The sequence below is a fragment of the Primulina tabacum genome, chromosome 10, assembly GCF_025594145.1.
Source record: "Primulina tabacum isolate GXHZ01 chromosome 10, ASM2559414v2, whole genome shotgun sequence".
NCBI lineage: Eukaryota > Viridiplantae > Streptophyta > Magnoliopsida > Lamiales > Gesneriaceae > Primulina > Primulina tabacum.
Genome location: NC_134559.1, coordinates 29,929,947 through 29,954,878, shown reverse-complemented (window position 1 = coordinate 29,954,878; position 24,932 = coordinate 29,929,947). Strand labels below are relative to the sequence as shown.

The window sequence follows — 24,932 nt, the reverse complement described above, 5'->3', positions numbered from 1 at the left end:
TTGAAACAAAAAGAATGCAATAAACACAAGAAAATCAAAGATCTTCCATAGACAAGCTTGGATCGAAACTTTTCATGCATGAACACCAAACTCAGTATATAAAACGTGTATGATGCACAAGAATGATATAGAGCGTGCCTGGTGAAAATATTTCGCAAGAAAACCGAAGAACGAGCGTCGGGAATCAAGTCGGAGAATTTTCTTACGCCTTGAATGGAAATGGCCGTGCTTTCAGCTGCTGGGATTTCTATGAAAATGTTGAGATGGGATTGAGGGTGTCGGCTGATTGGGGAGGGTAATGTTAGGTGTAGTGGGTCCTTAGGGATTTATTATGTAGTTAATTAAAACATAATAGGCCATAAGTTGTTAATTAAAGATTTAAAAAGGATTTTAAGCCCAAAAAGCTTAAAGTAGTCTCATTAAGTCCAAACACACTCCCGAAAAATATTTCGTGGTGTAAAGTTTTTGAAAATATTAGCCGAACCCTCAAAAAAATCCCCGAGTCGATAAAATTTGCTTACCAGGTAAAAATAAAATTCTGCGGATAAAAATACCAAATAAATCTCAATTCTTGAAAATACCTTTAAAACATCTTATATTAATTAATAGAACTTAATCGTGTAATAAAAATAATTTTCTTGAAAATTCTCCGGTCTCTGATCCTCGTTCGAGAGCGAAATACAACTTAAAAACCTTAATGCATGAACTTATAAAATGTATGGAATAAATTCTACCATGCATGAATTATGCATAAAATGCATAAAAATAATTAAACACAATTTAATAAAATAAAATAAATTTTATGCTTTAAAAGAATTAATGAAATACCAAAGAATTTAATAGTTTGCATGCATGTGGTTTACGTGGACTTTCCGATTTTCGGGACGTTACAATCTTCCCCCCTTAAATTGAATTTCGTCCGCGAAATTCGCTTATCCTTGATAATCACAAAGTTTAGACTCTTAATTCTAGAATCTCAATATTCCACGTTTCCGCTGCGCTACTGTGATAAAATAATAAATCTTAGGATGTACTTATGTCTCCTCAATCCTAATTATTTTGCCTAATTGAAATCCTTATTTGCGAATTGCAACCTAGAACGACTTATTGCGACTTAGTTCTATTCTACTCATGCCTCAAATTCCGACTTTTCTCAAACTTCCCAATATTAGAAATGGCAGTTCGAATTTTATTTCGTCTTACTTTTCTTATACTATACCCGTAATGTTCATCAACTTATTACATTATCATTTATGCAACTTAAGAAATTTTAACACCAAGATTTTACTGATCGACTTATATCTTCGGTGATACACTTAAAAGTTAAACCTTATCTAAAGCCCATAATGATATTCGCCTAAGATCCTTGAATCGAATCTTTATCTTATAGCACCAAACTTACGTAACTTAATTATTTACAAGTACATCCCAAATATTAAATTGTTGCAAATCTTTAAATTCGAGTAGCGTTAATCCATAAAACTATCGAACTTCTACTAATTAATAAAACACTTCTATCATCAATCACATGCTTAAACTACTTTCTTCCCAATTACAATTTAGTTGAGGCTTAAGGCCCTTGGACTTTCCTCGTTGAAATGAATGTTGCATTCTTACGTATTCTCAATGCTTCATACATACTAGCGTATAAAACTTATTAAGTCATCCCATGGGAGCCCTAGACTAACTCTAATAAATCAACTTCACTTATACTCCATAGAGTTCTAGAATCCCCATATCAAGCTTTTTAGATTTCTCACTCGATAAAAATCTTAATATTCATTAATTGATAACTTATGTTGAACACAACTAATTCTTTTTTTTTATTATTATTATTTTTTCACCCAAAATTTCGTATGAACACGTATTCCATAAACTTAAAATTCAAGCTTACGCGACCCAAATAGTATTAGATAACATAATTCCAACACACATATTCACTTATTCTCAAGTTTCTTAATAACTTACCAAAAATTCCTCAAGACGAGGTGTGTACCTCAATTCTTACATGCATCTATCGAGTAACCTAACCATCAAACATACCCAACTTTCTAGAAAAATTAAATTCCAACAAAGATATAATTTTAACTCTTAAGATCATGATTAAAACTTATGCTACATCAAACCTTAAGTCCTCAAAAATAAGTTAACTTAATGTCTAATCTTGTAACTTGACTAAATGATCACTTTACCTTAAATTGTTATCACTCTAAATTCTTAATTTTTTTCCATTGTCTTATTCCATTAACATTTAGATTTTCAAGCCCAATATTGAATCATCCTACAATGCCCTTGATTGTCATTCCTTATTACATTATAATCCAGATTATAACCAAGTTCTAATTATCTCTTCAAGCTCAAATAACCGAAAAGTCTTATCATTTAAACCATTTAATTCTCACTTACTGCTAAACAAATCCCTAAATTTCTTAAAAATTTCAAAATTAGTTCTTACTTTCCTCGAATATTATCCGAATTTGTTCTTAATCTCGAGAATCCAAAAATTACCCATAAGTTCTTGGCGTTCCTAATCCCATTTTATAGGTTTCTCGTAACATAAAATTCAATAATCTTAACTTTATTAGACCCAAGATCAATTCTCATAACCTTGAAAATTACTGATTTTACCCAAGTGTTCCTCAAAAGTTCGAATTTTAATCCTCAAAATTTCAAAATTTACAATTTGGTCCTTAAAATTGTCAAAGATTACAATTTTGGCTTTATAACTCCTCGAAATTTGCATTTTTTTTCCATAAAATTTTCGACTTGGCCTCATTAAACCTTAAAATTCTCAAAACTAAAAATTTAATCCCAAAGTTTGGTAAATTCGAAATAGTCCCTTAGAATTTTATTGTTGCACTCAGGTCCTCAATTATTGGTTATTACAATTAGGTCCTTTAAATTCTCAATCAATTCAATTAAATCCTTAGGTCCCATTAGGTAGAGCATGCATCCTAAATAAATTCTACGTTTTTATACTTACAAAGATCGTCGTAGTTTTCGAATCATTAATCCTTGTATGGATTCATCAAAAATTAATTCAACTAGCAACCACGAACTATCAATAATTTCTAAGAAATTCTACAAGTCCCAAAAGCATTCATAACTTCCAAGATTAACTTATTACCCCAAAGAGTAGAACATCAGTACTTCTAACCTAAAAATCGGTATAATCAAATCATTATCCACTTCTCCTAAAGACCAATATTCGAATTCTTAGACACGTCCAATTCCAAACGTAACCAACATGCAATTTAATCTAGTTTTTAAAACAGTAAATCCTTAAATCATAAAAGCAGTTAAAATATACAATAAATCATCATAAAGCGTAAATCATGTTAACATGCAGGTGATATGAGTAAAACATTGAAAACATTGAAATCATAAAAACTTACAGACTTGAGGCTTGAAGACTGAGCTGCAGAAACTGGCGGTGGCACAACCCTATACATGGCCCTTGCTCTGATACCAACTGTAACGTCTCACTCATTTTTAAAATTCTACTGGACATTTTTTTTAAATAAAAGCTCGCATTTTCGAAATAACATTTAAAATAATCGTAATAATTTGACAGTAAAAAAAATAACCAAACTCATCTACAATCATACGAAAACATAAACTAATAAAAATCTTAAAATCATCAACGTGTGAAAATATTCATTTCCTCTCAATCTCATAAATCGTAATGCGGAAAACATGTGGTCCTCGGGTCGTGTCATCGCACCAGGTCTGCCTACTCAGAGTTCGGCACCTATAGTCTCCTCAACATTTGGCTCACCTGCATCACACACGCCTAGTGAGTCTAAAGAATCAACACACCTATACCAGGAATAACAAGTACATATACATAGCACACAGCAGTGAAAAATATCATACTCAACATATCTTTCATTAACTTAAAAGCATAACATAAACGTGTATTGTAAAATCATAATGCCAACATACCTTTCATAAACTTTAAAAACATGAATATAAACATGTCGTATCAAATCATATCGTATTAATCATGTCATCATAAACTTAAACATTTTCTTTTAACTAAATTCAGTTCATTAGTTGTGACTTTCGTATCAGCTCTATCGTATCAGCTCTATCGATGGATCCATCTATAAAATCGTGGTACCCGGCGACGGAGACATCAGCGACAGCATTATCCGTCCACTGAGCCTTGGCCTCAGCTCATCATATCTCATATCATGTCAATGGAAATACGATCGTCGGGCTCCCTCTGGGGCCTTCTCCCGTAAACAGGCTCCCTCTAGGGCCTTTTCCCTCACGATATCTCCAATCCTATCATCGTATACATATACATCGTCAGTCACAACCAACTCCCATCCTTCAAAAACATCATGATATTCACCACTTAATAAAAACATGCATATACGTATTTTTTCCTTTAAACCAAGCATGCAACGTATATTTTCATAAAATCTTAAAAATCGTGATCATGATGCATAAACTTTAAAATATAGTAAATTTGTGCTCATGGCGCTGCCAGGACCAACATCTAACCCCAGGTGCAAAATGACCATTTTGCCCCTGTAAACCCAAAAATTACCATTTTGCCCTTAGACGTAAAATTTCACGTTTTTGACATTTTCTTAATTCCATTGACTCTAACATGTCCCAAATAATTATTTAAGCCTACAAAAATTTTCCCATATTTTATTTGGCTTAAATCGATGAATTTTAAATTAATTTTTAAACATAACATATTAACGCGCTTTAATCCCGAATTAAACCAAACCTTAGCATAAAATTCCCAAATTAAAAACTTATACTTCTTATAATTATTTGACTTTAAATATAATTTTTCATAATTTAATTAAGCTTAAATCTAGCGTTTCAATTAATTCTGTAATTAACGTTTCGTGTTGCGACTAAATCCCGGATTAAATCCAAAACTCATTATTTTGATCCGAAGCTTACCAAATTCCTTAAAATATCCCAAAACATATTTAAAAGCATCCCTAGACGTAAACTCGAGCCCATTTTATAACTTAACCGAATTGTTTTAAAACTTGGACCGGTGTCCTGGTTTTAAGCCGAATCGACTCGAAACTTAACCGTATTTTTCCCAACTTTTTACCACACCTAATAAACACTTAAAAGGTCTTATAAACATCCAGACCCGTCGCTTAAACCATTCGATCAGGGCTTACAAGATGCTGGAAATCAGCCTCTTCCCCTTTCGCCTACCCTACTACACTACCTCCCTATTCTCGCGTCTTAGCCCAACACCGATGGAACCAGGCACGTCTCAGCCTTTCCTAGACCACCATAGGGCTCCCCTGAACCTACTGCACCCACGCCATCAGCCTCATGCATCAGGCGTAGATCACCCTATCGCTACACTCCCCACAACACCAATCGAACCCAACTCGTCCAACTCTTCCCTTGCGGCTTCTAGGACAAGACCAGCAGCGTTCGTGCATTTCCAGACCATGGTTCAGACCCACCAGAGTCTATTCAAGGTCTAGAGTCGCCCTTGCACCACCAGACTTCACCTACCCACCGATCTAGACAAAGAAAACGAGAAACCCCAAGCCGCTACACATCTCGGCCTTCACTCCAAACCTACCGAACCTTACACCAGCCTCATGACTCCACTAACCTGCTCTAAACAGTCCCTTAGCATCAACAAAACGGCAGCCTCCTTGCACAATTCAAGAAAATGTGAGACTTGAAACAAAAAGAATGCAATAAACACAAGAAAATCAAAGATCTTCCATAGACAAGCTTGGATCGAAACTTTTCATGCATGAACACCAAACTCAGTATATAAAACGTGTATGATGCAGAAGAATGATATAGAGCGTGCCTGGTTAAAATATTTCGCTAGAAAACCGAAGAACGAGCGTCGGAAATCAAGTCGGAGAATTTTATTACGCCTTGAATGGAAATGGCCGTGCTTTCAGCTGCTGGGATGTCTATGAAAATGTTGAGATGGGAGTGAGGGTGTCGGATGATTGGGGAGGGTAATGTTAGGTGTAGTGGGTCCATAGGGATTTATTAGGTAGTTAATTAAAATATAATAGGCCATAAGTTTCTAATTAAAGATTTAAAAAGGATTTTAAGCCCAACAAGCTTAAAAGTAGTCTCATTATGTCCAAACACACTCCCGAAAAATATTTCGTGATGAAAAGTTTTTGAAAATATTAGCCGAACCCTCAAAAAGTCCCCTGATTCGATAAAATTTGCTTACCGGGTAAAAATAAAATTCTGCAGATAAAAATACCCAATAAATCTCAATTCTTGAAAAATACCTTTAAAACATCTTGTATTAATTAATAGAACTTAATCGTGTAATAAAAATAATTTTCTTGAAAATTCTCCGGTCTCTGATCCTCGTTCAAGAGCGAAATGCAACTTAAAAACCTTAATGCATGAACTTATAAAATCTATGGAATAAATTCTACCATGCATGAATTATGCATAAAATGCATAAAAATAATTAAACACAATTTAATAAAATAAAAATACATTTTATGCTTTAAAATAATTTAATGAAATACCAAAGAATTTAATAATTTGCATGCATGTGGTTTATGTGGACTTTTCGATTTTCGGGACGTTACACGCGGCACTGCTCTCGCCCAATCAGAACCAAGAAGTTAACCGTTCTGGCGCGATGCCAGAGCTAGGATGGGTGACCTCCCTGGAAAGTACTCGTGTCGCGACCGTTTACGTAAATTATAGCTAAAACTGTTGAAATAATTGTTTTTAATAAGTTAACCATCTCCGGAGTAATCTGCGTCATACCCTTCCGCACAGAACCGGCTCACGACAACAAAAATCGCTAAATGATCCCAGAAAATTGAAAAAAAAATAAGAAGAAGAAAATAACGAATGTAAAGCTATTATTATGCCTAGGATACGATAAAATGGAACCGGAATCGAATTTTGGACTTCCTAAACGGATTTCTTGAGGAAACGAAAGCTTAACAGAAGCTGAAAATCGCAAATTAAAGGGTCTTAAAGAAGGAATTCGGCTAAAATCTCGCCAGCTCATTGTAGAGTAATCAGTCTCGTTCATTTGCCCGTTTACAATCAAATTAGGCTACAATTTTGTCCAAATCCGGCAGTGCCCGAGCTACGTTGATTTCACATGTCTTATCTGGTCCCGATCGAGATTCAGATGATTTGAGCCGAAAATCGTCTGTCAACAAGTAATCAAAAATAGAAAAACACAAAAAAGGGTGCAACACGAGGATTTCCCAGGGGGTCACCCGTCCTAGTACTGCTCGCCCAAGCACGCTTAACTTCCGAGTTCTGATGGTATCCGGTGCATTAGTGCTGGTATGATCCCACCCAACATTGAGTGGGATGTTTATTCTTATATCCCTCGAGTACGTGTGGCGCGGGTGGCGATGGACAACAAATAAATCCTTATATTATTTCGAAAATTTTGATTCAGCCCTTAAACGTTCGTAAATTGCCCTTAGGTCCCCAATCTTTTGAAATATTGCATTTTGGTCCCTTAAATTTCGATACTTGCATGTTGATTTTATACGTTGGGACGTAAATTTTATCGGTGTGGGTTTTTCAATAAAAAAATACGAATTTTTTGACAACCCCGCTATTTAATTCCCAAACTATTTTTACCAAAACTTTACTAACATTTTATTTAATTCTAATTAAAGACTAATGGGCTTAATTAGGGGCTTAATAGGCCTAAAGCCTTGTTAGTGTTTAATTAAGTATATAATATGTAAACCTTTCCCATAAACCTACGATTATTTCAAAAGCACACGGCCACAATTCTGAAAATACCTAGATTACACGGCACACACATTCTTAAAAATTGAGGCAAACTTTCGAGCGTTGCCAAGGGAAAGTCTTAGCCAAGGTTCTTGCTCCGTTCTTCGTCATCGTCAATGGTTTTTCGTGCGTAAATTACGCATAGGCTCACATATTCTTCCCTTCAAACCATCATCACATCATATTATATTTTTATGCATAAAAATTTTGGGAAACAAGTGACACTTTGAATTATTTTCGTTTTTATGCAATCCATGAAATTCCAAGCATGATTTTGATTCAAACTTTTGTCCTTTACATGTATATACGAGCTCCCATGATATAGGTTATGTTTAGGCATGATTTTACACGGGATTTAGAGTCCTAGATAATCACCTTAACACCACACACGAAATAGAACACAAGCTGTGCAGCAACCTTCTGTCATGGAGCAAAGGGGTTCGGTTTTATTGTTGCAGGGGCTAGGGCTTGGTTGGCTGGTTCCACGGGTTAACCAAGGTCATGGGTGAGTTAGGGAGAGAGTCCTAGCCATGCTAGGACTCGCATTCAAGGGCTGGGAAGGAGTCCTAGCAAGCTATGACTCCCACCCGAGAATCAAGGGGAATTGCGTGTAGGGTTCTGGGCTTGTTGCAGGCTGGTGGGCATGGTCCAGGGGACCTGGGCTAGGTCAGGTCGAGTCCTTAGGGTCCTTAGGGAGTGCACAACAGGTTGGTTTGGTGGCTGGGTTCGTTGGTAGGGGCAGGGAAGCTTGATCAAGAGTCCTTGTCCAACAAGGATTTCTCGGCCAGCTTATGGTAGAGGAGTATGGGGCACGTTTTTTTGGTTAGGGGTGTTTTCCGTGGGATATATGGGTCCAGTAGGGTACTTTAGGATGTTGGTCAAGTTTTGGATCAACATGGTTCGGGGGTAACTCGTGAAAATCAAGAGATGGCTCGGGGTCGAAGATTTTGGGTCATTAGAGTTTTTAAAACTTGGGAAAATTAAAAAATGGTTCACGGGGGTCGAGTCGTGGTTCATAAGGGCTAAAATAATATAAAAAGACTAAATTCTCAACTGGTACCAACACTTAGGAATCTAGGTACTTAAGTCTGGAGGTCCTGGGTTCAAGTGTTAGGGAAGGAGAAAGAAACCACTTACCAGGGGTGAGATATTCTATGAGTGACGGTGCATTGGCCCATGCTGGACCATCCTAACGACCCATGACCAGTAGTGGTGCGTGGGTATGGGCCGAGGCCTTTGTTGGTTCAGCCTAATGGCCCATGATCGTTACAAAAAAAGGCGCCTTTTTTTGTAACGATCATGGGCCATTAGGCTGAACCAACAAAGGCCTCGGCCCATGCTGGACCATCCTAACGACCCATGACCAGTAGTGGTGCGTGGGTATGGGCAGAGGCCTTTGTTGGTTCAGCCTAATGGCCCATGATCATTACAGCACTGCTCTCGCCCAATCAGAACCATGAAGTTAAGCGTTCTGGCGCGATGGCAGAGCTAGGACGGGTGACCTCCCTGGGAAGTCCTCGTGTCGCGACCGTTTACGTAAATTATTGATAAAACAGTCGAAATATTTGTTTTTAATGAGTTAACCGTCTCCGGAGTAATCTGCGTCATACCCTTCCGCACAGAACCGGCTCACGACAAAAAAAATTGCTAAATGTTCCCAGGAAAATAGAATAAAAATAGGAAAAAAAATTAGCGAATGTAAAGTTATTATTATGCCTGCGATACGATAAAATGGAATCGGAATCCAATTTCGGACTTCCTAAGCGGATTTCTCGAAGAAACGGAAGCTTAACAAAAGCGGAAAATCGCAAATTATAGGGTCTTAGAGAAGGAATTCGGCTAAAATCTTGCCAGCTCATTGCGGAGTAAAGAGTCTCGTTCGTTTACCCGTTTACAATCAAATTAGGCTACAATTTTTTCCAAATCCGACAGAGCCCGAGCTACGTTGATTTCACATGTCTTATCTAGTGCCGATCGATATTCAGATGATTTGAGCCGAAAATCGTCTGTCAACAAGTAATCAAAAATAGAAAAACACGAAAAGGGGTGCAACACGAGGACTTCCCAGGGGGTCACCCATCCTAGTACTGCCCTAGCACTAGCACACTTAACTTCGGAGTTCTGATGGGATCCAGTGCATTAGTGCTGGTATGATCGAACACGACATTGAGTGGGATGTTTATTCTTATATCCCTCTACTACGTGTGGCGCGGGCGGCGATGGACAACACGTGGCACTGCACTCGCCCAATCAGAACCATGAAGTTAAACGTTTTAATGCGATGGCAGAGTGAGGATGGCTGACCTCCTTGGCAAGTCCTCGTGTCGCGACCGTTTACGTAAATTATAGCTAAAACAGTCGAAATAATTGTTTTTAATGAGTTAACCGTCTCCGGAGTAATCTGCGTCATACCCTTCCGCACAGAACCGGCTCACAACAACAAAAATCGCTAAATGTTCCCAGAAAATAGAAAAAAAATAAGAAGAAGAAAATATCGAACGTAAAGCTATTATTATGCCTCGGATACGATAAAATGGAACCGGAATCGAATTTCGGACTTCCTAAACGGATTTCTCGAGGAAACAGAAGCTTAAAAGTAGCAGAAAATCACATATTAGAGGGTCTTAGAGAAGAAATTCGGATAAAATCTCGTCAGCTCATTGCAGAGTAATGAGTCTCGTTCGTTTGCCCGTTTACAATCAAATTAGCCAACAATTTTGTCCAAATCCGGCAGTGCCCGAGCTACGTTGATTTTACATGTCTTATCTGGTCCCGATCGAGATTCAGATGATTTGAGCCGAAAATCGTCTATGAACAAGTAATCAAAAATAGAAAAACACGAAAAGAGGTGCAACACGAGGACTTCCCAGGGGGTCGCCCATCCTGGGAAGTCCTCGTGTCGTGACCGTTTACGTAAATTATAGCTAAAATAGTCGAAATAATTTTTTTTATGAGTTAACCGTCTCCAGAGTTATCTGCGTGATACCTTTCCGCACCGAACCGGCTCACGACAACAAAAATCTATAAATGTTCCCAGAAAATAGAAAAAAAAATAAGAAGAAGAAAATAGCGAATATAAAGCTATTATTTTGCCTGGGATACGATAAAATGGAACTGGAATCGAATTTCAAACTTCCTAAACATATTTATCGAGGAAACGGAAGCTTAACAGAAGCGGAAAATCGCAAATTAGAGGGTCTTAGAGAAGGAATTCGGCTAAAATCTCGTCAGCTCATTGCTGAGTAACGAGTCTCGTTTGTTTTCCCGTTTACCATCAAATTAGCCTACAATTTTGTCCAAATCCGGCAGGGCCCGAGCTACGTTTATTTCACATGTCTTATCAGGTCCCGATCGAGATTCAGATGATTTGAGCCGAAAATCATCTGTCAACAAGTAATCGAAAATAGAAAAACACGTAAATGGGTGCAACACGAGGACATCCCAAGGAATCACCCATCCTAGTACTGCTCTCGACCAAACACGCTTAACTTCGGAGTTCTAAAGAGATCCATTGCATTAGTGCTGGTATGATCGCACCCGACATTGAGTGGAATGTTTATTCTTATATCCCTTGAGTACGTGCGGCGTTGGCGGTGATGTACAACACGCGGCACTGCTCTCGCAAAATCAGAACCAAGAAGTTAAGCGTTTTGGCGCGATGGCAGAGCTAGGATGGGTGACTTTCCTGGGAAGTCCTCGTGTCGCGACCGTTTACGTAAATTATAGCTAAAACAGTCGAAATAATTGTTTTTAATGAGTTAACCGTCTCCGGAGTAATCTGCGTCATACCCTTTCGCACAGAACCGGCTCACGACAACAAAAATCGCTAAATGTTCCCAGAAAATAGAAAAAAAATAAGATGAAGATAATAGCGAATATAAAGCTATTATTATGCTTGGGATACGATAAAATGGAACCGGAATCGAATTTCGGACTTCCTAAGCGGATTTCTCGAGGAAACGGAAGCTCAACAGAAGCGGAAAATCGCAAATTAGAGTGTCTTAGAGAAGGAATTCGGCTAAAATCTCGCCAGCTCATTGTAGAGCAATGAGTCTCGTTGTTTGCCCGTTTACAATCAAATTAGGCTACAATTTTGTCCAAATCTGGCTGTGCCCGAGCTATGTTGATTTCTCATGGCTTATCTGGTCCCGATCGAGATTCTGATGATTTGAGCCGAAAATCGTCTGTCAATAAGTAATCAAAAATAGAAAAACACGAAAAGAGGTGCAACACGAGGACTTCCCAGGGGTCACCCATCCTAGTACTGCTCTCGCCCAAGCACGCTTAACTTCGGAGTTCTGATGGGATCCGGTGCATTAATGCTGGTATGATCGCACCCAACATTGAGTGGGATGTTTATTCTTATATCCCTCGAGTACATGTGAAGCAGGCGGCGATTGACAACAGAACCATGAAGTTAAGCGTTCTGGCGCGATGGCAGAGCTAGGATAGGTGACCTCCCTGGGAAGTTCTCGTGTCGCGACCGTTTACGTAAATTATGGATAAAACAGTCGAAATAATTTTTTTAATGAGTTAACCGTCTAGAAATCTGCGTTATACCCTTCCGCACAGAACCAGCTCACGACAACAAAAATCGTAAAAATGTTCCCAGAAAACTGAAAAAAAATAAGAAGAAGAAAATAGCGAATGTAAAGCTATTATTATGCCTGGGATACGATAAAATGGAACTGGAATTGAATGTCTGACTTTCTAAACGGATTTCTAGAGGAAACAAAAGCTTAACAGAAGCTGAAAACCGCAAATTAAAGGGTGTTAGAGAAGGAATTCGGCTAAAATCTCGCCAGCTCATTGCGGAGTAACGAGTCTCATTCATTTGCCCGTTTACAATTAAATTAGACTACAATTTTGTCCAAATCCGGTAGTGCCCGAGCTAAGTTGATTTCACTTGTCTTATCTGCTCTCGATCTAGATTCAGATGATTTGAGCCGAAAATCGTCTGTCAACAGGTAATCAAAAATAGAAAAACACGAAAAGGGGTGCAACACGAGGACTTCACAAGGGGTCACCCATCCTAGTACAGCTCTCGCCCAAGCACGCTTAACTTCGGAGTTCTAATGGGATCCGGTGCATTAGTGCTGGTATGATCGAACCCGACATTGAGTGGGACGTTTATTCTTATATCCCTCGAGTACGTGTGGCGCGGGCGGCGATGGAGAACACGCGGCACTGCTCTCGCCCAATCAGAACCATGAAGTTAAGCATTCTGGCGTGATGGCAGAGCTAGGATGGGTGACCTCCCTGGGAAGTCCGCGTGTCGCGACCGTTTACGTAAATTATGGCTAAAACAATCGAAATAATTGTTTTTAATGAGTTAACCATCTCCGAAGTAATTTGCGTCATACCCTTCCGAACAGAACCGGGTCATGAGAACAAAAATCGCTAAATGTTCCCAGATAATAGAAAAAAAAAATAAAAAGAAGAAAATAGCGAATGTAAAGATATTATTATGCCTGTGATGCGTTAAAATGGATCCGGAATCGAATATCGGACTTCCTAAGCGGATTTCTCGAGGAAACGGAAGCTTAACAGATGCGGAAAATCGCAAATTAGAGTGTCTTAGAGAAGGAATTCAGCTAAATTCTCGCCAGCTCATAGCGGAGTAATGAGTCTCGTTCGTTTGACCGTTTACAATCAAATTAGGCTACAATTTTGTCCAAATCTGACAGTGCTTGAGCTACGTTGATTTCACATGTCATATCTGGTCCCGATCGTGATTCAGATGATTTGAGCCGAAAATCGTCTGTCAACAAGTAATCAGAAATAGAAAAACACGAAAAGGGGTGCAACACAAGGACTTGTGGCGCGAGCGGCGATGGACAACACGCGGCACTGCTCTCGCCCAATCATAACCATGAAGTTAAGCGTTCTGGTGCGGTGGCAGAGCTAGGATGGGTGACCTCCCTGGGAAGCCCTTGTGTCGCGACCGTTTACGTAAATTATGGCTAAAACAGTCGAAATAATTGTTTTTAATGAGTTAACTGTCTTCGGAGTAATCTGCGTCATACCCTTCCGCACAGAACCGGCTCACGACAACAAAAATCACTAAATGTTTCTAGAAAATAGAAAAAAAATAAAAAGAAGAAAATAGCGAATGTAAAGCTATTATTATACCAAGGAAACGATAAAATGGAACCGTAATCGAATTTCGGACTTCCTAAACGGATTTCTTGAGAAAACGGAAGCTTAACATAAGCGGAAAATCGCAAATTAGAAGGTCTTAGAGACGGAATTCGGCTAAGACCGTTTACAATCAAATTAGGCTACAATTTTGTCCAAATCCGGCAGTGCCCTAGATATGTTGATTTCACATATCTTATTTTGTCCCGATCGAGATTCATATGATTTGAGCAGAAAATCGTATGTCAACAAGTAATTAAAAATAGAAAAACACGAAAATGGGTGCAACACGAGGACTTCACAAGGGGTCACCCATCCTAGTGCTGGTCTCACCCAAGCACGCTTAACTTCGGAGTACTAATGGGATCCGGTGCATTAGTGCTGAAATGATCGCACCCATCATTGAGTCGGATGTTTATTCTTATATCCCTTGAGTACGTGTGGCGCGATCGGCGATGGTCAACACACGTCACTGCTCTCGCCCAATCAGAATCATGAAGTTAAGCGTTCTGGCGCAATGGATGAGCTAGGATGGGTGACCTCCCTGGGCAGTCCTCGTGTCGCGACCGTTTACGTAAATTATAGTAAAATAGTCGAAATAATTGTTTTTAATGAGTTAACCGTCTCCGTTGTAATCTGCGTCATACCATTCCGACAGAACCAGCTCACGACAACAAAAATCGCTAAATGTTCCCAGAAAATAGAAAAAAAATAAGAAGAAGAAAATATCGAACGTAAAGCTATTATTATGCCTCGGATACGATAAAATGGAACCGGAATCGAATTTCGGAATTCCTAAACGGATTTCTCGAGGAAACGGAAGCTTAAAAGAAGCAGAAAATCACATATTAGAGGGTCTTAGAGAAGGAATTCGGATAAAATCTCGTCAGCTCATTGCAGAGTAATGAGTCTCGTTTGTTTGCCCGTTTACAATCAAATTAGCCAACAATTTTGTCCAAATCCGGCAGTGCCCGAGCTACGTTGATTTCACATGTCTTATCTGGTCCCGATCGAGATTCAGATGATTTGATCCGAAAATCGTCTATGAACAAGTAATCAAAAATAGAAAAACACGAAAAGAGGTGCAACACAAGGACTTCCCAGGGGGTCGCCCATCCTGGGAAGTCCTCGTGTCGTGACCTTTTACGTAAATTATAGCTAAAACAGTCGAAATAATTTTTTTTTATGAGTTAACCGTCTCTAGAGTTATCTGTGTGATACCTTTTCGCACCGAACCGGCTCACGACAACAAAAATCTATAAATGTTCCCAGAAAATAGAAAATAAATAAAAAGAAGAAAATAGCGAATGTAAAGCTATTATTTTGCCTGGGATACGATAAAATAGAACTAGAATCGAATTTCAAACTTCCTAAACATATTTATTGAGGAAACGGAAGCTTAACAGAAGCGGAAAATCGCAAATTAGAGGGTCTTAGAGAAGGAATTCGGCTAAAATCTCGTCAGCTCATTGCTGAGTAACGAGAGTCTCGTTTGTTTGCACGTTTACCATCAAATTAGCCTACAATTTTTTCCAAATCCGGCAGGGCCCGAGCTACGTTTATTTCACATGTCTTATCAGGTCCCGATCGAGATTCAGATGATTTGAGCCGAAAATCATCTGTCAACAAGTAATCGAAAATAGAAAAACACGTAAATGGGTGCAACACGAGGACATCCCAAGGAATCACCCATCCTAGTACTGCTCTCGACCAAACACGCTTAACTTCGGAGTTCTGATGGGATCCGGTGCATTAGTGCTGGTATGATCGCACCCGACATTGAGTGGAATGTTTATTCTTATATCCCTCGAGTACGTGCGGCGTTGGCGGTGATGTACAACACGCGGCACTGCTCTCGCAAAATCAGAACCAAGAAGTTAAGCGTTTTGGCGCGATGGCAGAGCTAGGATGGGTGACTTTCCTGGGAAGTCCTCGTGTCGCGACTGTTTACGTAAATTATAGCTAAAACAGTCGAAATAATTGTTTTTAATGAGTTAACCGTCTCCGGAGTAATCTGCGTCATACCCTTTCGCAAAGAACCGGCTCACGGCAACAAAAATCGCTAAATGTTCCCAGAAAATAGAAAAAAAAATAAGATGAAGAAAATAGCGAATATAAACCTATTATTATGCCTGGGATACGATAAAATGGAACTGGATTCGAATTTCGGACTTCCTAAGCGGATTTCTCGAGGAAACGGAAGCTCAAAAGAAGCGGAAAATCGCAAATTAGAGTGTCTTAAAGAAGGAATTCGGCTAAAATCTCGCCAGCTCATTGTAGAGCAATGAGTCTCGTTCGTTTGCCCGTTTACAATCAAATTAGGCTACAATTTTGTCCAAATCTGGCAGTGTCTGAGCTACGTTGATTTCACATGGCTTATCTGGTCCCGATCGAGATTCAGATGATTTGAGCCGAAAATCGTCAGTCAATAAATAATCAAAAATAGAAAAACACGAAGAGGGGTGCAACACGAGGACTTCCCAGGGGTCATCCATCCTAGTACTGCTCTCGCCCAAGCACGCTTAACTTCGAAGTTCTGATGGGATCCAGTGCATTAGTGCTGGTATGAACGCACCCAACATTGAGTGGGATGTTTATTCTTATATCCCACGAGTACGTGTGAAGCGGGCGGCGATTGACAATAGAACCATGAAGTTAAGCTTTCTGGCGCGATGGCAGAACTAGGATGGGTGACCTCCCTGGGAAGTCCTCGTGTCGCGACCGTTTACGTAAATTATGTATAAAACAGTCGAAATAATTTTTTTAATGAGTTAGCCGTCTCCGGAGTAATCTGCGTCATACCCTTCCGCACAGAACCATTTCATGACAACAAAAATCGTTAAATGTTCCCAGAAAACTGAAAAAAATATGAAGAAGAAAATAGCGAATGTAAAGCTATTATTATGCCTAAGATACGATAAAATGGAACCGGAATCGAATTTCGGACTTTCTAAACGGATTTCTAGAGAAACAAAAGCTTAACAGAAGCTGAAAATCGCAAATTAAAAGCTCTCGATCGAGATTCAGATGATTTGAGCCGAAAATCGTCTGTCAACAGGTAATCAAAAATAGAAAAACACGAAAAAGGGTGCAACACGAGGACTTCCCAGGGGGTCACCCATCCTAGTACAGCTCTCGCCCAAGCACGCTTAACTTCAGAGTTCTAATGGGATCCGGTGCATTAGTACTGATAAGATCGAACCCGACATTGAGTGGGACATTTATTCTTATATCCCTCGAGTACGTGTGGCGCGGGCGGCGATGGACAACACGCGGCACTGCTCTCGCCCAATCAGAACCATGAAGTTAAGCATTCTAGCGTGATGGCAGAGCTAGGATGGGTGACCTCCCTGGGAAGTCCGCGTGTCACGACCGTTTACGTAAATTATGGCTAAAACAGTCGAAATAATTGTTTTTAATGAGTTAACCATCTCCGAAGTAATCTGCGTCATACCCTTCCGCACAGAACCGGCTCATGAGAACAAAAATCGCTAAATGTTCCCAGAAAATAGAAAAAAAATAAAAAGAAGAAAATAGCGAATGTAAAGCTATTATTATGCCTGTGATGCGATAAAATGGAACAGGAATCGAATTTCGGACTTCCTAAGCGGATTTCTCGAGGAAACGAAAGCTTAACAGAAGCGGAAAATCGCAAATTAGAGGGTCTTAGAAAAAAAATTCGGCTAAAATCTCGCCAGCTCATTGCGGAGTACTGAGCCTCGTTCGTTTGCCCATTTACAATCAAATTATGCTACAATTTTGTCCAAATCCAGCAGTGCCCGAGCTACGTTGATTTCACATGTCTTATCTGGTCCCGATCGAGATTCAGATAATTTTAGTAGAAAATTGTCTGTCAACATGCAATCAAAAATAGAAAAACATGAAAATGGGTGCAAGACGAGGACTTCCCAGGGGGTCACCCATCCTCGTACTGCTCTTTCCCAAGCCCGTTTAACTTCGGAGTTCTGATGGGATCCGGTGCATTAGTGCAGGTATGATCGCACCCGACATTGAGTAGGATGTTTATTATTATATCCCTTGAGTACGTGTGGAGCGGGCGTCGATGGACAACACGGGGCACTGCTCTCGCCCAATCAGAACCATGTAGTTAAGTGTTATGGCGCGATGGCAGAGCTAGGATGGGTGACCTCCCTAGGAAGTCCTCGTGTCGCGACCGTTTACGTAAATTATAGCTAAAATAGTCGAAATAATTGTTTTTAATGAGTTTACCGTCTCCGGAGTAATCTGCGTCATACCCTTCCGCACAGAACCGACTCACGACAACAAAAATCGCTAAATATTCCCAGAAAATAGAAAAAAGAAATAAAAAGAAGAAAATAGCGAATTTAAAGCTATTATTATTCCTAGAATACGATAAATGGAACCGGAATCGAATTTCGGACTTCCTAAGCGGATTTCTCGAGGAAACGGAAGCCTAACAGAATCGGAAAATCGCAAATTAGAGAGTCTTATAGAAGGAATTCGGCTAAAATCTTGCCAGCTCATTGCGAAGCAATGAGTCTCGTTCGTTTGCCCGTTTATAATCAAATTAGGCTACAATTTTGTCCAAATCCGGCAGTGCCCGAGCTACGTTGATTTCACATGTCTTATCTGGTCACGATCGAGATTCAGATGATTTGAGCCGAAAATCGTCTGTCAACAAGTAATCAAAAACAGAAAAACACGAAAAGGGGTGCAACACGAGGACTTCCCAGGGGGTCACCCATCCTAGTACAACTCTCGTCCAAGCACGCTTAACTTCGGAGTTCTGATGGGATCCAATGCATTAGTGCTGGTATGATCGAACCCGACATTGAGTGGGACGTTTATTCTTATATCCCTCGAGTACGTGTGGAGCTGGCGGCGATGGACAACACGCGGCACTGCTCTCGCCCAATCAGAACCATGAATTTAAGCGTTCTGGCGCGATGACAGAGCTAGGATGGGGGACCTCCCTTGGAAGTCCTTGTGTCGCGACCGTTTACATAATTATAGCTAAAACAGTCGAAATAATTGTTTTTAATGAGTTTACCGTCTCCAGAGTAATCTGCGTCATACCTTTCCGCACAGAACCGGCTCACGACAACAAAAATCGCTAAATGTTCCCCGAAAATAGAAAAAAAATAAGAAGAAGAAAATAGCGAATGTAAAGCTATTATTATGCCTGGGATACGATAAAATGGAACCGGAATCGAATTTCGGACTTCCTAAGCGGATTTCTCGAAGAAACAGAAGCTTAACAGAAGCGGAAAATCGCAAATTAGAGGGTCTTAGAGAAGTAATTCGGCTAATATCTCGCCAGCTCATTGCGGAGTAATGAGTCTCGTTCGTTTGCCCGTTTACAATAAAATTAGGCTACAATTTTGTCCAAATCCGGCAGTGCCCGAGCTACGTTGATTTCACATGTCTTATCTGGTCCCGATCGAGATTCAGATTATTTGAGGCGAAAATCGTTTGTCAACAAGTAATCAAGAATAGAAAAATACGGAAAGGGGTGCAACACGAGGACTTCCCAGGGGGTCACCCATCCTAGTACTGCTCTCGCCCAAGCACTCTTAACTTCGGAGTTCTGATGGGATCCGGTGCATTAGTTCTGGTATGATCGCACCAGACATTGAGTGGGATGTTTGTTCATATATCCCTCGAGTACGTGTGGCGCGGGCGGCGATTGACAACACGCGGCATTTCTCTTGCCCAATCAAAACCAAGAAGTTAAGCGTTCTGGCGCGATGGCAGAGCTAGGATGGGTGACCTCCCTGGGAAATCCTCGTGTCTCGACCGTTTACGTAAATTATAGCTAAAAAAGTCGAAATAATTGTTTTTAATGAGTTAATCGTCTCCGGAGTAATCTGCGTCATACCCTTCCGCACAGAACCAACTCACGACAACAAAAATCGGTAAATGTTCCCAAAAAATTGAAAAAAAAAATAAGAAGAAAAAAATAGCGAATGTAAAGCTATTATTATGCCGGGGATACGATAAAATGGAACAAAAATCGAATTTCGGACTTCCTAATCGGATTTCTCGAGTAAACGGAATCTTAACAGAAGTGGAAAATCTCAAATTAAAGGGTTTTAGAGAAAGAATTTGGCTAAATCTCGCCAGCTCATTGCGGAGTAATGAGTCTCGTTCGTTTGCCCGTTTACAATCAAATTAGGCTACAATTTTGTCCAAATCCGGCAGTGCCCTTGCTACATTGATTTCACATGTCTTATCTGGTCCCGATATAGATTCAGATGATTTAGCAGAAAATTGTCTGTCAACAAGTAATCAAAAATAGAAAAACACGAAAAGGGGTGCAACACGAGGACTTCCCAGGGGGTCATCCATCCTAGTACTGCTCTCGCCCAAGCACGCTTAACTTCGGAGTTCTGATGGGATCCGTTCCATTAGAGCTGGTATGATCGCACCTGACATTGAGTGGGATGTTTATTCTTATATCCCTCGAGTACGTGTGGCGCGGGCAGCGATGGACAACACGCGGCAGTGCTCTCGCCCAATCAGAACAATGAAGTTAAGCGTTCTGGCGCGATGGCAGAGCAAGGATGGGTGACCTCCTTGGGAAGTCCTCGTGTTGCGATCGTTTACGTAAATTATGGATAAAACAGTCAAAATAATTGTTTTTAATGAGTTAACCGTCTTCGGAGTAATCTGCGTCATACCCTTCCGCACAGAAATCGCTAATGTTCCAAGAAAATATAAAAAAAATAAGATGAAGAAAAGAGCGAAGCAATGAGTCTCGTTCGTTTGCCCGTTTATAATCAAATTAGGCTACAATTTTGTCCAAATCCGGCAGTGCCCGAGCTACGTTCATTTCACATGTCTTATCTGGTCACGATCGAGATTCAGATGATTTGAGCCGAAAATCGTCTGTCAACAAGTAATCAAAAACAGAAAAACACGAAAAGGGGTGCAACACGAGGACTTCCCAGGGGGTCACCCATCCTAGTACAGCTCTCGTCCAAGCTCGCTTAACTTCGGAGTTCTGATGGGATCCGGTGCATTAGTGCTGGTATGATCGAACCCGACATTGAGTGGGACGTTTATTCTTATATCCCTCGAGTACGTGTGGAGCTGGCGGCGATGGACAACACGCGGCACTGCTCTCGCCCAATCAGAACCAAGAATTTAAGCGTTCTGGCGCGATGACAGAGCTAGGATGGGTGACCTCCCTTGGAAGTCCTTGTGTCACGACCGTTTACATAATTATAGCTAAAACAGTCGAAATAATTGTTTTTAATGAGTTTACCGTCTCCGGAGTAATCTGCGTCATACCTTTCTTCACAGAACCGGCTCACGACAACAAAAATCGCTAAATGTTTCCAGAAAATAGAAAAAAAATAAGAAGAAGAAAATAGCGAATGTAAAGCTATTATTATGCCTGGGATACGATAAAATGGAACCGGAATCGAATTTCGGACTTCCTAAGCGGATTTCTCGAGGAAACAGAAGCTTAACAGAAGCGGAAAATCGCAAATTAGAGGGTCTTAGAGAAGTAATTCGGCTAAAATCTCGCCAGCTCATTGCGGAGTAATGAGTCTCGTTCGTTTGCCCGTTTACAATAAAATTAGGCTACAATTTTGTCCAAATCCGGCAGTGCCCGAGCTACGTTTATTTCACATGTCTTATCTGGTCCCGATCGAGATTCAGATTATTTGAGCCGAAAATCGTTTGTCAACAAGTAATCAAAAATAGAAAAACACGAAAAGGGGTGCAACACGAGGACTTCCCAGGGGGTGACCCATCCTAGTACTGCTCTCGCCCAAGCACTCTTAACTTCGGAGTCCTGATGGGATCCGGTGCATTAGTTCTGGTATGATTGAACCAGACATTGAGTGGGATGTTTATTCTTATATTCCTCGAGTACGTGTGGCGCGGGCGGCGATGGACAACACGCGGCATTTCACTTGCCCAATCAAAACCAAGAAGTTAAGCGTTCTGGTGCGATGGCAGAGCTAGGATGGGTGACCTCCCTGGGAAATCCTCGTGTCTCGACCGTTTACGTAAATTATAGCTAAAAAAGTCGAAATAATTGTTTTTAATGAGTTAATCGTCTCCGGAGTAATCTGTGTCATACCCTTCCGCACAGAACCGACTTACGACAACAAAAATCGATAAATGTTCCCGAAAAATTGAAAAAAAAATAAGAAGAAAAAAATAGCGAATGTAAAGCTATTATTATGCCGGGGATACGATAAAATGGAACCAAAATCGAATTTCGGACTTCCTAAACGGATTTCTCGAGTAAACGGAAGCTTAACAGAAGCGGAAAATCTCAAATTAGAGGGTTTTAGAGAAGGAATTTGGCTAAATCTCGCCAGCTCATTGCGGAGTAATGAGTCTCGTTCGTTTGCCTGTTTACAATCAAATTAGGCTACAATTTTGTCCAAATCTGGCAGTGCCCTTGCTACATTGATTTCACATGTCTTATCTGGTCCCGATATAGATTCAGATGATTTAGCAGAAAATTGTCTGTCAACAAGTAATCAAAAATAGAAAAACACGAAAAGGGGTGCAACACGAGGACTTCCCAGGGGGTCATCCATCCTAGTACTGCTCTCGCCCAAGCACGCTTAACTTCGGAGTTCTGATGGGATCCGTTCCATTAGAGCTGGTATGATCGCACCTGACATTGAGTGGGATGTTTATTCTTATATCCCTCGAGTACGTGTGGCGCGGGCAGCGATGGACAACACGCGGCACTGCTCTCGCCCAATCAGAACCATGAAGTTAAGCGTTCTGGCGCGATGGCAGAGCAAGGATGGGTGACCTCCCTGGGAAGTCCTCGTGTTGCGATCGTTTACGTAAATTATGGATAAAACAGTCGAAATAATTGTTTTTAATGAGTTAACCGTCTTCGGAGTAATCTGCGTCATACCCTTCCGCACAGAACCGGCTCACGACAACAAAAATCGCTAAATGTTCCCAGAAAATAGAAAAAAAAATAAGAATAAGAAAATAGCGAATGTAAAGCTATTATTATGCCTGGGATACGATAAAATGAAACCGGAATCGAATTTCGGACTTCCTAAGCGGATTCTCGAGGAAACGGAACCTTAACAGAAGCGTAAAATCGCAAATTTGAGGGTCTTAGAGAAGGAATTCGGCTAAAATCTCTCCAGCTCATTGCGGAGTAATGAGTCTCGTTCGTTTGCCCGTTTACCATCAAATTTAGCTACAATTTTGTCCAAATCCGGCAAAGCCCGAGCTAGGTTGATTTCACATGACTTATCTTGTCCCGATCGAGATTCAGATGATTTGAGCCGAAAATCGTCCGTAACCAAGTAATCAAAAATAGAAAAACACCAAAAGCTGTGCAACACGAAGACTTCCCAGGGGTCACCCATACTAGTACTGCTCTCGCCCAAGCACGCTTAACTTCAGAGTCCTGATGGGATCTAGTGCATTAGTTCTTTTATGATCGCACCCGACATTGAGTGGGATGTTTATTCTTAAATCCATCGAGTACATGCGGCGCGGTCGGCGATGGACAACACGCGGCACTGCTCTCGCCCAATTAGAACCATGAAGTTAAGCGTTCTTGCGCGATGGCAGAGCTAGGATGGGTGACCTCCCTGGGAATTCCTCGTGTCGCGACCGTTTACGTAAATTATAGCTAAAACAATCGAAATAATTGTTTTTAATGAGTTAACCATTTCCGGAGTAATCTGCGTCATACCCTTCCGCACAGAACCGGCTCACGACAACAAAAATCGCTAAATGTTCCCAGAAAATAGAAAAAAAATAAGATGAAGAAAAGAGCGAATGTAAAGCTATTATTATGCCTGGGATACGATAAAATGGAACCGGAATCGAATTTTGGACTTTCTAAACGGATTTCTCGAGGAAACAGAAGCTTAACAGAAGCGGAAAATCGCAAATTCGAGGGTCTTAGAAAAAGAATTCGGCTAAAATTTGCCAGCTCATTGCGGAGTAATGAGTCTCGTTCGTTTGCCCGTTTACAATCAAATTTAGCTACAATTTTGTCCAAATACGGCAATGCCCGAGCTAGGTTGATTTCACATGACTTATCTTGTCCCGATCGAGATTCAGATGATTTGAGCCGAAAATCGTCTGTCAACAAGTAATCAAAAATAGAAAAACACCAAAAGGGGTGCAACACGAAGACTTCCAAGGGGGTCACCCATACTAGTACTGCTCTCGCCCAAGCACGCTTAACTTCAGAGTTAAGCGTTCTGGCGCGATGGCAGAGCTAGGATGGGTGACCTCCTTGGCAGTCCTCGTGTCGCGACCGTTTACATAAATTTTGATTAAAACAGTCGAAATAATTGTTTTTAATGAGTTAACCGTCTCCGGAGTAATCTGCGTCATACCCTTCCGCACAGAACGGGCTCACGACAACCAAAATCTCTAATGTTCCCAGAAAATAAAAAAAATAAGAAAAAGAAAATAGCGAATGTAAAGGTATTTTTATGCCTGTGATACGATAAAATGGAACCGGAATCTAATTTTGGACTTCCTAAATAGATTTCTCGAGGAAATAGAAGTTTAACAGAAGCGGAAAATCGCAAATTAGAGGGTATTAGAAAAAGAATTCGGCTAAAATCTCGCCAGCTCATTGCGGAGTAATGAGTCTCTTTCGTTTGCCCGTTATAATCAAATTATGCTACAATTTTGTCCAAATCCGGCAATGCCCGAGCTAGGTTGATTTCACAAGACTTATCTTTTCCCGATCGAGATTCAGATGAGTTGAGCCGAAAATTGTCTGTCAACAAATAATCAAAAATAGAAAAACACGAAAAGGTGTGCAACACGAGGACTTCTCAGGGGGTCACCCATTCTAGTACTGGTCTCGCCCAAGCACACTTAACTTCGGAGCTTTCATGGGATACGGTGCATTATTGCTGGTATGATCACACCCGACATTTAGTGGGATGTTTATTCTTATATCCCTCGAGTACGTGTTGCGCGGGCGGCGATGGACAACACGCGGAACTGCTCTCGTCCAATCAGAACCATGAAGTTAAGCGTTCTGCCATGATGGCAGAGCTAGGATGGGTGACCTACCTGAG

At 40.5% G+C, this 24,932-nt stretch overlaps 15 non-coding genes and 3 pseudogenes across 15 annotated transcripts; all 18 read right to left on the bottom strand.

Moving 5' to 3' along the window:
* Positions 1-7,196: 7,196 nt before the first annotated feature.
* On the bottom strand, positions 7,197-7,313 carry LOC142510300 (5S ribosomal RNA). The gene has a single exon (XR_012808422.1). It is a non-coding gene; the product is annotated as a 5S ribosomal RNA (ribosomal RNA).
* Positions 7,314-9,804: 2,491 nt separating this feature from the next.
* On the bottom strand, positions 9,805-9,923 carry LOC142508228 (5S ribosomal RNA). Its single transcript, XR_012806453.1, has one exon. It is a non-coding gene; the product is annotated as a 5S ribosomal RNA (ribosomal RNA).
* Positions 9,924-11,181: 1,258 nt separating this feature from the next.
* LOC142511721 (5S ribosomal RNA) lies at positions 11,182-11,300 on the bottom strand (annotated as a pseudogene).
* Positions 11,301-11,982: 682 nt separating this feature from the next.
* LOC142513759 (5S ribosomal RNA) lies at positions 11,983-12,100 on the bottom strand. The gene has a single exon (XR_012809688.1). It is a non-coding gene; the product is annotated as a 5S ribosomal RNA (ribosomal RNA).
* Positions 12,101-12,755: 655 nt separating this feature from the next.
* LOC142515340 (5S ribosomal RNA) lies at positions 12,756-12,874 on the bottom strand. Its single transcript, XR_012811192.1, has one exon. It is a non-coding gene; the product is annotated as a 5S ribosomal RNA (ribosomal RNA).
* A 1,304-nt stretch (positions 12,875-14,178) lies between these two features.
* Positions 14,179-14,297, bottom strand: LOC142509800 (5S ribosomal RNA). Its single transcript, XR_012807954.1, has one exon. It is a non-coding gene; the product is annotated as a 5S ribosomal RNA (ribosomal RNA).
* Positions 14,298-15,555: 1,258 nt separating this feature from the next.
* On the bottom strand, positions 15,556-15,674 carry LOC142507652 (5S ribosomal RNA). Its single transcript, XR_012805903.1, has one exon. It is a non-coding gene; the product is annotated as a 5S ribosomal RNA (ribosomal RNA).
* Positions 15,675-16,358: 684 nt separating this feature from the next.
* LOC142516895 (5S ribosomal RNA) lies at positions 16,359-16,476 on the bottom strand. Its single transcript, XR_012812666.1, has one exon. It is a non-coding gene; the product is annotated as a 5S ribosomal RNA (ribosomal RNA).
* Positions 16,477-16,984: 508 nt separating this feature from the next.
* Positions 16,985-17,103, bottom strand: LOC142507830 (5S ribosomal RNA). The gene has a single exon (XR_012806072.1). It is a non-coding gene; the product is annotated as a 5S ribosomal RNA (ribosomal RNA).
* A 683-nt stretch (positions 17,104-17,786) lies between these two features.
* Positions 17,787-17,905, bottom strand: LOC142509590 (5S ribosomal RNA). The gene has a single exon (XR_012807756.1). It is a non-coding gene; the product is annotated as a 5S ribosomal RNA (ribosomal RNA).
* Positions 17,906-18,589: 684 nt separating this feature from the next.
* On the bottom strand, positions 18,590-18,708 carry LOC142516108 (5S ribosomal RNA). The gene has a single exon (XR_012811921.1). It is a non-coding gene; the product is annotated as a 5S ribosomal RNA (ribosomal RNA).
* Positions 18,709-19,390: 682 nt separating this feature from the next.
* LOC142512705 (5S ribosomal RNA) lies at positions 19,391-19,509 on the bottom strand. The gene has a single exon (XR_012808868.1). It is a non-coding gene; the product is annotated as a 5S ribosomal RNA (ribosomal RNA).
* A 683-nt stretch (positions 19,510-20,192) lies between these two features.
* LOC142506800 (5S ribosomal RNA) lies at positions 20,193-20,311 on the bottom strand. The gene has a single exon (XR_012805079.1). It is a non-coding gene; the product is annotated as a 5S ribosomal RNA (ribosomal RNA).
* A 495-nt stretch (positions 20,312-20,806) lies between these two features.
* On the bottom strand, positions 20,807-20,925 carry LOC142516269 (5S ribosomal RNA). Its single transcript, XR_012812072.1, has one exon. It is a non-coding gene; the product is annotated as a 5S ribosomal RNA (ribosomal RNA).
* Positions 20,926-21,607: 682 nt separating this feature from the next.
* On the bottom strand, positions 21,608-21,726 carry LOC142506488 (5S ribosomal RNA). The gene has a single exon (XR_012804779.1). It is a non-coding gene; the product is annotated as a 5S ribosomal RNA (ribosomal RNA).
* Positions 21,727-22,408: 682 nt separating this feature from the next.
* LOC142506799 (5S ribosomal RNA) lies at positions 22,409-22,527 on the bottom strand. The gene has a single exon (XR_012805078.1). It is a non-coding gene; the product is annotated as a 5S ribosomal RNA (ribosomal RNA).
* A 683-nt stretch (positions 22,528-23,210) lies between these two features.
* On the bottom strand, positions 23,211-23,328 carry LOC142512422 (5S ribosomal RNA; annotated as a pseudogene).
* Positions 23,329-24,662: 1,334 nt separating this feature from the next.
* On the bottom strand, positions 24,663-24,781 carry LOC142511595 (5S ribosomal RNA; annotated as a pseudogene).
* Between the last annotated feature and the right edge of the window lie 151 nt (positions 24,782-24,932).